Source organism: Spea bombifrons, chromosome 1 (genome assembly GCF_027358695.1).
Source record: "Spea bombifrons isolate aSpeBom1 chromosome 1, aSpeBom1.2.pri, whole genome shotgun sequence".
In the NCBI taxonomy this organism is placed as follows: domain Eukaryota; kingdom Metazoa; phylum Chordata; class Amphibia; order Anura; family Pelobatidae; genus Spea; species Spea bombifrons.
The window spans coordinates 65,435,833-65,444,738 of record NC_071087.1 but is presented as its reverse complement, the minus strand read 5'-3'; the positions used below and the strand labels follow the sequence as shown (position 1 = coordinate 65,444,738).

General features: G+C 41.7%; 1 pseudogene; it reads right to left on the bottom strand.

Moving 5' to 3' along the window:
- Positions 1–3,353: 3,353 nt before the first annotated feature.
- On the bottom strand, positions 3,354–3,472 carry LOC128468813 (uncharacterized; annotated as a pseudogene).
- Positions 3,473–8,906: the final 5,434 nt, after the last annotated feature.

Here is an 8,906-nt window from a genome sequence, read left to right as displayed (position 1 = left end):
TTTGGTTTACCAAGAATGGTTCCTGGAGCAGTAACCAAGGAGGGTCCGGTCAGGCAGCCACAGAGTTGGTGGTGCCCCTGGATTTTACAAATGCAGCTGAAGCGCTGTCCTCGGGGCAGACATTAACTAACGTACCCGCAGGCACATGTTCACACACTTACATACACCCCATGTATACACACACACAGACAGGCACTAACACGCATACCCAGGGAGACACACACCGACATACCCAGACAGATGCACACTAGCCTGAGGAATAAGTTCTCAGCAACCGTTCGGCGCCTCTCACTCTTCTCCGCGAGGCCTCTGCCTTGGTCACAGTGCCGGCATTTCAAGCCGAGCGCCGGTATATGATGTCATATCCGGCGCTCAGCAGTGAAGCCTGCAAATACAAGTTTTTTATCTCATTCAGTTGCATGTGTTGTTTATTTGATCTATACTTGAACTACAGGGTGTAAGTAAAAGAGCGGTATGGTTTAGTGAATGAGGGGACAAAGGGACTCTGGGGATGATTACAGGGGAGAGGACCTCTCAATGTCACGGTGCAGGACTGACTCTCACGATCTTCCCCTGATCTGCAGTCAGTGTGGAAAATATTTTTTTTATTTGGTATGGTAGCGGAGGGAGTGATTGCATGCAAGGAAGCATTGAGCGGGGCCCAAGGAAATGCTTGGGTAGGGTCCAATTTTTTCACTAGAAAATATATTGGCAACAGGGTCTAATATTTTTATATATATTGGCAGCAGGGGCAAATATTTATTTATATATTGACAGCAGTGTTTAATATTTATATATATTGGCAGCAGCATCTAATATTAATATATATTGGCTGCAGGGGCTAATATTAATATATATATAGGAAGCAGGGACAAATACTATATATATATCAGCAGCAGGGTCTAATATTAATATATATCGGCAGCAGGGGCTAATATATATTGGCAGCAGGAGCTAATATTAACATATATTGGCAGCAGGGGCTAATGTTAATATTTATTGGCAGCAGGGTCTAGTATATATATATATATCGGCAGCAGGGGCTAATATTAATATATATTGGCTGCAGAGGCTAATTATATATATTGGCTGCAGGGACTAATAATATATATTGGCAGTAGGGGCTAATATTTATATATATATTGGCTGCAGGGACTAATAATATATATTGGCAGTAGGGGCTAATATTAATATATATATTGGCAGCAGGGTCAAATATCAATATATATCCGCAGCAGGGGTTAATATTAATATATATCGGAAGCAGGGTGTAATATTTCTATATATCGGCAGCAGGGTCTAATATTTATATATATTGTCAGCAGTGCCTAATATTAAAGAATGAAAAATGACTGCCGGTTTAGCTGTTATTTTGAAATCATATTTCAATCACAGTCTTTACTTCAAAGAGATAAGAGCATATTATGTAGTTAAAAATGCACGTCTAACGTGTGTATATATGTATGTATGTATATATATATATATATATATATATATAGTGTATATGTACTGTTTTATAATTGGCCCCCCTACTTTGGTCCCTGGCCCCCCATGTGCCCCCCCCCCCTAAATATGAAAGCTGGAGACGCCACTGCAGCTAAGCCATGCTCTGGAAACCTACCCTAGAAAGTGCACACAAGTCCAGCAGGTAATGCCACACTTAGCTCAAGGGTTGTTTTCAGGGCCTCTCCTTGCCCAGGGGAATTTCTCAACCTTTCCCCTCCACACTATTTTATCTCACGGACTAGCAAACACCACATACCCACAATGCAAAAAAACTTGCAAAGTCAAGACAGAATTTACAGGATTGTATATGAAGAATATGCAGTGGAAATAAAAAGTAATTTCAAGCAACAAGGTTAAGCTGATGCTTGCAGCAAGGAAGCATACATGGCGACATGTGGGACTAAATGTAATTGGTGCAGACATGTAGAAATGTAGAGGGCTTGTATAACATTTAATTAAATCACAAACAATAAAAACAATATTTCTAGAGGAAATCAATTTCTTTTCCATGGAAACGATACACTCATACTAGCAAACATTATAAGAACCTAGAAAAGGAAAACATTATTGGAGGAAAAAGGGACAGAGGGATGTGGGTCCCCAAAAAGTTCCACTTCAAGGGGGACACTTTGGAGGAATGAGTTCTGCTGTCCTAGATCAGAGTAATATGTATACGGTATTAACAAGTAAAATGAACATATAAATGAAATTATATATAATCAAATGCATTATTCTTCTAAATTACTGATTTACAAACAGGGCCATACTGTCTTACCAAGACACCAGGAATGTCTGTGTAGATCAGCTGCGCTCAGGCTGGTCTGTAAGCCAGCCATCCCCTACTTTGTAATGTATGTCTGGTTTGTCTTATACTAGCTGATTACGAGGTTTTGAATTGGCCAGAAAAGATTAGTTGACTGAGGCTCACTCTTTACATGTTTGATGGGTTATATGAAGGTCATTGTTCCAAGGGTACGTAGTATCTCACATACCCTATGTGACATCCGCTATATAGCAGCCACATAGCTGGTTGCCCAAAATGCTGGCTATGTAGCTTCTCTAAAGGGAGTATGGACCCAAAATACTATTTGGTACAGAATTGGGCTTTGAAATTGGCCTTAATCTGCTGTTTATGTCTATGGTGTTTGTATATACCACTGGCTCACATTTGAGCAAAATTATGTTTCTGTCCTCCTTAATATCAGTGCAAATACAAGCGGTGGTTATTTCTCACTTTCAGTAATGTTTCAGGACACAGGCAGTCATTACAATCTTAAACAGAATACATGTATGGAAAAAGCCCCTAAACACAGATTTTGGGGGTAGGGGGATTTTGTGTTATGTCACTACCATCAAACACACGTTCTCTTTGGCCATTGACATGTAGGTACGCAGTAGAGGGGGTTTTACTGAGAACACATGCTTGATGTGGCCAATGTCTGCGCTAACCGTATTAACAATATATTTTGAAGAAAACATTTACTTGGGTTTTTCACCAGATATATTGGCAAGTTAAAATGATTCATGTCACTTTAATCCACAGTTTCACTTTAATATGAAAGAGATATGTTCAGCATGGCCTGACAAAAGAGAGTGAGTTGTTAGGGTAGCTGCTGTACATTTTACCATTTTTATTGAAGATCACAGAACTGATGCAACTGTGTTTATTGTTGGGAAAAAAAATCAATAGGAAAAAAATGTTTCTTCTCATCAAAGTCCCGAAAAAAAGAGGATATAATAGCATTCGGGCAATCCGTTGACGTCTATCTTCTTTCTATAGCACACTGGTTCCTTCTGGGTTCTTGCGTGTGACGTCTCCAGAGGTTCAAAGAGGATAGTATAGCACAAGCCTACAACACCTGGTATTTCCAGGTGGTGTCCCATCCAGGTACTAACCAGGCCCAACCCTGCTTAGGTTCCGAGGTCAGACAAGATCAGGCGAATTCATGGTGGTATGGCCGTATTTTGTTTTAGTTTACCATCATAACAGGACACTATTTTTCAGGGTTTGTCTGTATGAAGTCTCATGCTATTAATGCCTAACCCTCTCATTTCCCCACTGCTCCTGATATTGCTGTGTCCTTTACTTTTATAAGTCTGGTTGAAAAATACAGTGCCATAGAAGCAGAGTCGCAACACAAATTGTGGGACCCACTGTTAGGCAAGCTGAGTGGGCCCCCTGTTGCTCCACCCAGGCGTACACTTTTACACATACTAAATACATTAAAAAAATTATAAAGCACCAGCAGATTCTATAGTGCTGATGAGGGATATACTACCAGTGGCGCATTCTACTTTTTTCTGGTCATGTAGCAGATCAGGTGAGTATGCAGTAGACTTGGGCGCCGGCCAACTCTTCGTGTTCGTCTTCATGTGGGAAAAAATCTTCGTATTCCACGAATATTCACCTGTTCCTGTGTTCGGTTCTGGCTAATATTCGTGTACATTCTTTGTGTTTGTTTTTTGCCGTTTTTTGTAAAAGGGGTTAATATGGGGTTAATGCGGTATGCACTACGCAGCAGCTTTGGCGCCAGGATTTTAAATGTCAGTTCGAGCAACTCTATTGGTTACCAGCAGGGGCCTCCTCTGCCATAAACCAATGAAAGGCACCTGTACTTCATTGGCTGATGGCAGACAAGCACCCTGCTGGCGACTAATAGAGTCGCTCATACAGAGTTCTAAAATCCTGGTGCCGCAACTTAGCTAGAAGAGACCACTGGTCTCCCCCGCTCCAAGAGTTAAAGGTCTTTAACTCCTGACGGCGAACCTACGTATTTCCGTATTTCCCAGCATCGCAGGGGTTAACGGGAGCGGAAATCCATTGGTTCGCCATCTGGAGTTAAAGGGCCATATGAACAACTTTATTGGTCGCTGGCAGGGGCCTCCTCTAACATCAACCAATTGGTGCGTAGATAAGGTAGGCTAGATGGGGTAGGGACCAGGGAGATTAGTAAACTAAGACGAACACAAAGATTATTCGTGTTGTATGTCTTCGTTTGCCGACGCCATGTTCATATGTTCGGTATTCGGGCTGAACAACGAAACCGCACCCTTTGTGTTCAAATGTACAAATCTAGTATGCAATCACTAGTGGCTCACCGGGCACTTGCCAGATAATCAGTCTAGGTCTGGTGCTGTGAAAAGGAAAACTAACAAAAAGGTTAAAATTGACAATCGAAATTAAGACATACTGATACAAATGGAGAAGAGGACCAGGCCTTGTGAGCATGCAATAACCCTTCATCTTTATCATATCCAAACCTCTTTCAGTTATACCCACCATGCTTTTTTAATACTGACACGAAATTAACAACATTGACCTCTCTAAGCTATGCTCAGGCCAACTCAAGCACTGACAAACACTCAATAGCTTATATTGTGTGCATATTTGTGCTAGAGTTATAAGCACACCATCTTTTTTTCGGTAAGTGTATGGTGTTAGAGTGAGTTTGTCTCAGGCTCCGCTGGAGATTAAACCAGCAACCCTGCCTTTTGTAGGTAATAAACCTAACCGCTAGACCAGCAGGTTTAGGGTTGCTGGTCTCTGCCTCCCTATTTACATTGGCTTCAGGCCAGCCTATGTCACACCTGGGGCTTGCTAGGTGATCATATCCCTATATCTCACTGGGCATGCTCCAAGCTCCTGGTTTTGCTCCTGGTGCATTTGTTTCTGTCCCTACTTGCATCCTGGAGACTTTTGATATTTCTTCTTGTTATTTTGCATTTGACCCTTGGAATGGATTTTTCTTCGGAATCATCCCCTGGTACTACAGACCCCGTCTGCAGTCTGCACTCGCTACAGACCCTGCCTCCAGTCTGCACATGCCTGCCTGCTCTGCAGACCCCTTGGTGCCCCAATGCTAGTGTCTACAGATGGTGTCAAAGAGACAGACTAAGGCAGACAGCCGTCTGCAACTGGGCACAGCAACAGTCCAAAGGCCAATCCTGCCCCTGCACATGGACCCTCACCTGACCCGCAGATGAGCCCCTGACAGTTTGCCTATTAGTATGTATGTGTGTTACTATGTATTCGTGGTAGTTATGGATAAGTTAATGATAGTTAAGGATATAATGCACCCAGACACCACTAACCATAGACTCACTCTTGCTTTTATAAGGTGTGCTTATGGGAGGATCATAAGACAGGGTCAGTGGTACAAAGGCAGAGCAATACGCAGGACAATGGAATGGTTGTGGGGCGATTACATGGGTGGGGCATGGGAGCTCAGGCTTTAATCCTGTAGTGGGCACCAAGATTTCTGAAACATCGCCTTGGGCCCCCACTCTCTCCCTAGCATACAATCACGCCCTCCACCCCAACATCAAAAAATAAAAAAAGAAGAAGTACTTCCCACACTGACACTGCAGATTAGGCGGAGACTGTCAGTCAGTGTGATCTTCCCTCCTTCTGACCCTAGTGTTACTCAAAGTGAGACGTCCTCATGCCACATGAAGGGGAGAAGCACAATATAGTGCCAATCACATAGTAAACAAATGGTGCGGGTTCAGCAAATAACCCAAAACACACAAGTAACTCGCAATCAGGGTCGACCATAGTTGTTCAGGTGCTTTGTGGCAAGCCTCTATCATCACCCCCAGAGTGCTTTTATCCCTTGCTTCACTCTGCCACATTTCTCTTTTCCTTCCTCCTGTAGTTCAGGTTTAGATCCAATAAACACATGAAAAAAACATAGCATTGCAGGTATAGATCAAATGAATAAGATATACTAACCCTGTATTTGCAAGTATAGATTAAATAAAGAAAACAAGGAAACATAGCAGAGCAGGTATTTGTCAATTGAAAAAACACAAGCAAATTTAAGGTAAAGATCTAATAAATAGTGCATAAAAATCCTAATAGATCACAGGTCACACAGCAAAAAGGCCAGCCCTTTCACCCCGGTTGCACACAGACACAGGATTAGCCCAGATTGCATCCACAGGATTTACCCAGCACCCATATCAAACCCAAAGTGGTCTCCTCTCATAGTCTTGGGTCTTCTCTCAGAGTCTCAGGTCTCCTCTCAGTCTTGCTTTAGCACAGCCAGAAAGTCATGTCACCCACAAAGCTCTTACTATTTTGATCATGCGCGGACGGCTGTCTCAGCACTCCAGTGTGACTCCTGCTCTGATGCAGATTCTCAGATCCATCATACCCAGCTATCACACATCCCCAGCAGATGCAAAATGGGTTGGGCTAGACCAGTAGTGATGTCCGGATCATGAACGAATCGTTCATTTGATCCGGTTCTTTTTAGTGATCCGGATGAATCGGTTCAGTAGACTGAACGATTCATTTGTAGCGGTTCAGTCTGTGAATCATTCAGCTGTAACCTGATCCTAGAGCTGTGAGTCATCTGCAGAGCACTCAGACACAGACTCTGGGGTCAGGTTACAGCTCATTAATTCACAGAGGAACGATGACTCATAGAGTCAGAGACTCGTTCAATGATTCGAATGATCCGAAGACTCGAATGATCCAAAGACTCGAATGATCCGAAGACTCGAATGATTCAATGATTCAAATGATTCGAATCTTACAGGGATCCGGATCTTACAAGGATCCGAATCTTACAGGGATCCGGATCTTACAAAGAATATTACTGATACCATACTTTTATAAATAAATACATTAATAATGTTCACACTGCCCCCAGGATTTAGATTCCCCTAAATTTGCCCCCCTTTACCTATAACTGCACCTACAGTTAACTTTATTAAATTAACCCTCAGTCATCAGCATAAAATTAACCCTTATACCCCATCAACCATAACTGCCCCTGAAATTAACCGTAAAGATCCCATTAACCATAACAGCCCCTGAAATTAACCCTAAAGACCCCATTAACCATAACGGCCCCTGAAATTAACCCTAAATACTCCATTAACCATAACTGCCCCTAAATTAATTGCATGTACTCCAGATAAATTACCTAATAAATTGGTATGGTTGATGGGGTCTTTAGTGTTAATTTAGGGGCAGTTATGCTTAATGGGGTGTTTGGGGTTAATTTAGGGGCAGTTATGCTTAATGGGGTCTTTAGTGTTAATTTAGGGGCAGTTATGCTTAATGAGGTGTTTAGGGTTAATTTGGGGGCAGTTATGCTTAATGGGGTCTTTAGTGTTAATTTAGGGGCAGTTATGCTTAATGAAGTGTTTAGGGTTAATTTGCGGGCAGTTATGCTTAATGGGGTGTTTAGGGTTAATTTGGGGGCAGTTATGCTTAATGGGGTGTTCAGGGTTAATTTGGGGGCAGTTATGCTTAATGGGGTGTTTAGGGTTAATTTGGGGCAGTTATGCTTAATGGGGTGTTAAGGATTAATTTTAGGGGCAGTCATGGTTGATGGGGTGTTAAGGGTTAATTTTAGGGGCAGACATGGTTGATGGGGTGTTTAGGGTTAATTTAATGGTGAGGGTTAATTTAATTAATTTAATAAAGTTAGCTTAAGGTGCAGTTGCAGGTAAAGGGGAATGTAAATCCTGGGGGCAGTGATTATTAATGTATTATTTATAACAGTATGGTAATATTATCTGACTGATTTGAATCCCAATGAAGGCAGAGAGTCGTTCAAAGATCCGGATCTTACAATGATCCGGATCTTACAGTGATCCGGATCACTGTAAGATTCGGATCCCTGTAAGAATCGAAATGATCCGATTCACTTTAATGATCCGAACTTCCCATCACTATAGACCAGAAGAAGCAGGAAGTGTGTTAAAACAGAGATACTCAGGAGAATAAGGTAGGTGATAAATGGCTAGATAGCCCCTCACCTGTCTCTCAATTGGTGCTGGCAGCGGAAGAGAAAGCCCTTTTGAGGAAATCTGCTTCCTACTCCTGTCACGAAAAATAAATAAATACTGGCTTTGCATTGCTGGTATTTTACTTATGCTGGCACCAGCTTCAAAGGGCTAATTACAGGGCCTAAACCCTAGTAGTTGTGGGCTCATAGGGCAGCTGCTTTGGGCCCCCAGGAATGACTGAACCCAGGGCAGCTGCCCTTTTTTGATGTGTTTTCTGTTTACTTTTTAGCCCTATAAGGGAAGGTATGTAAGCTATACAGCTGGTTCAAAAATGAAATAGTAGTTCCATTAAAATTCTATACACACATATACATACATACTTAAAATCAGTTTTTTCTAATAATATTAGTTTGTGATGGAAGGCAATGAGAAATATATGCATCACAATCGTAAAACAATAGCATGAATATATGATTAGCATTTAACATAAAAAAATATATTAATGCCATTTCATAGACATTAATAGGTAGTAGTATTCATTTAGTTCATTGACGTTCAAATATGGCTCTGTGGTAGCTTGCCTAAAAGGCAATGAAAATCTGTAACAAGTAGACAATTTAAATAATTACATACGTTTGTGAGCACACGATCTTTCT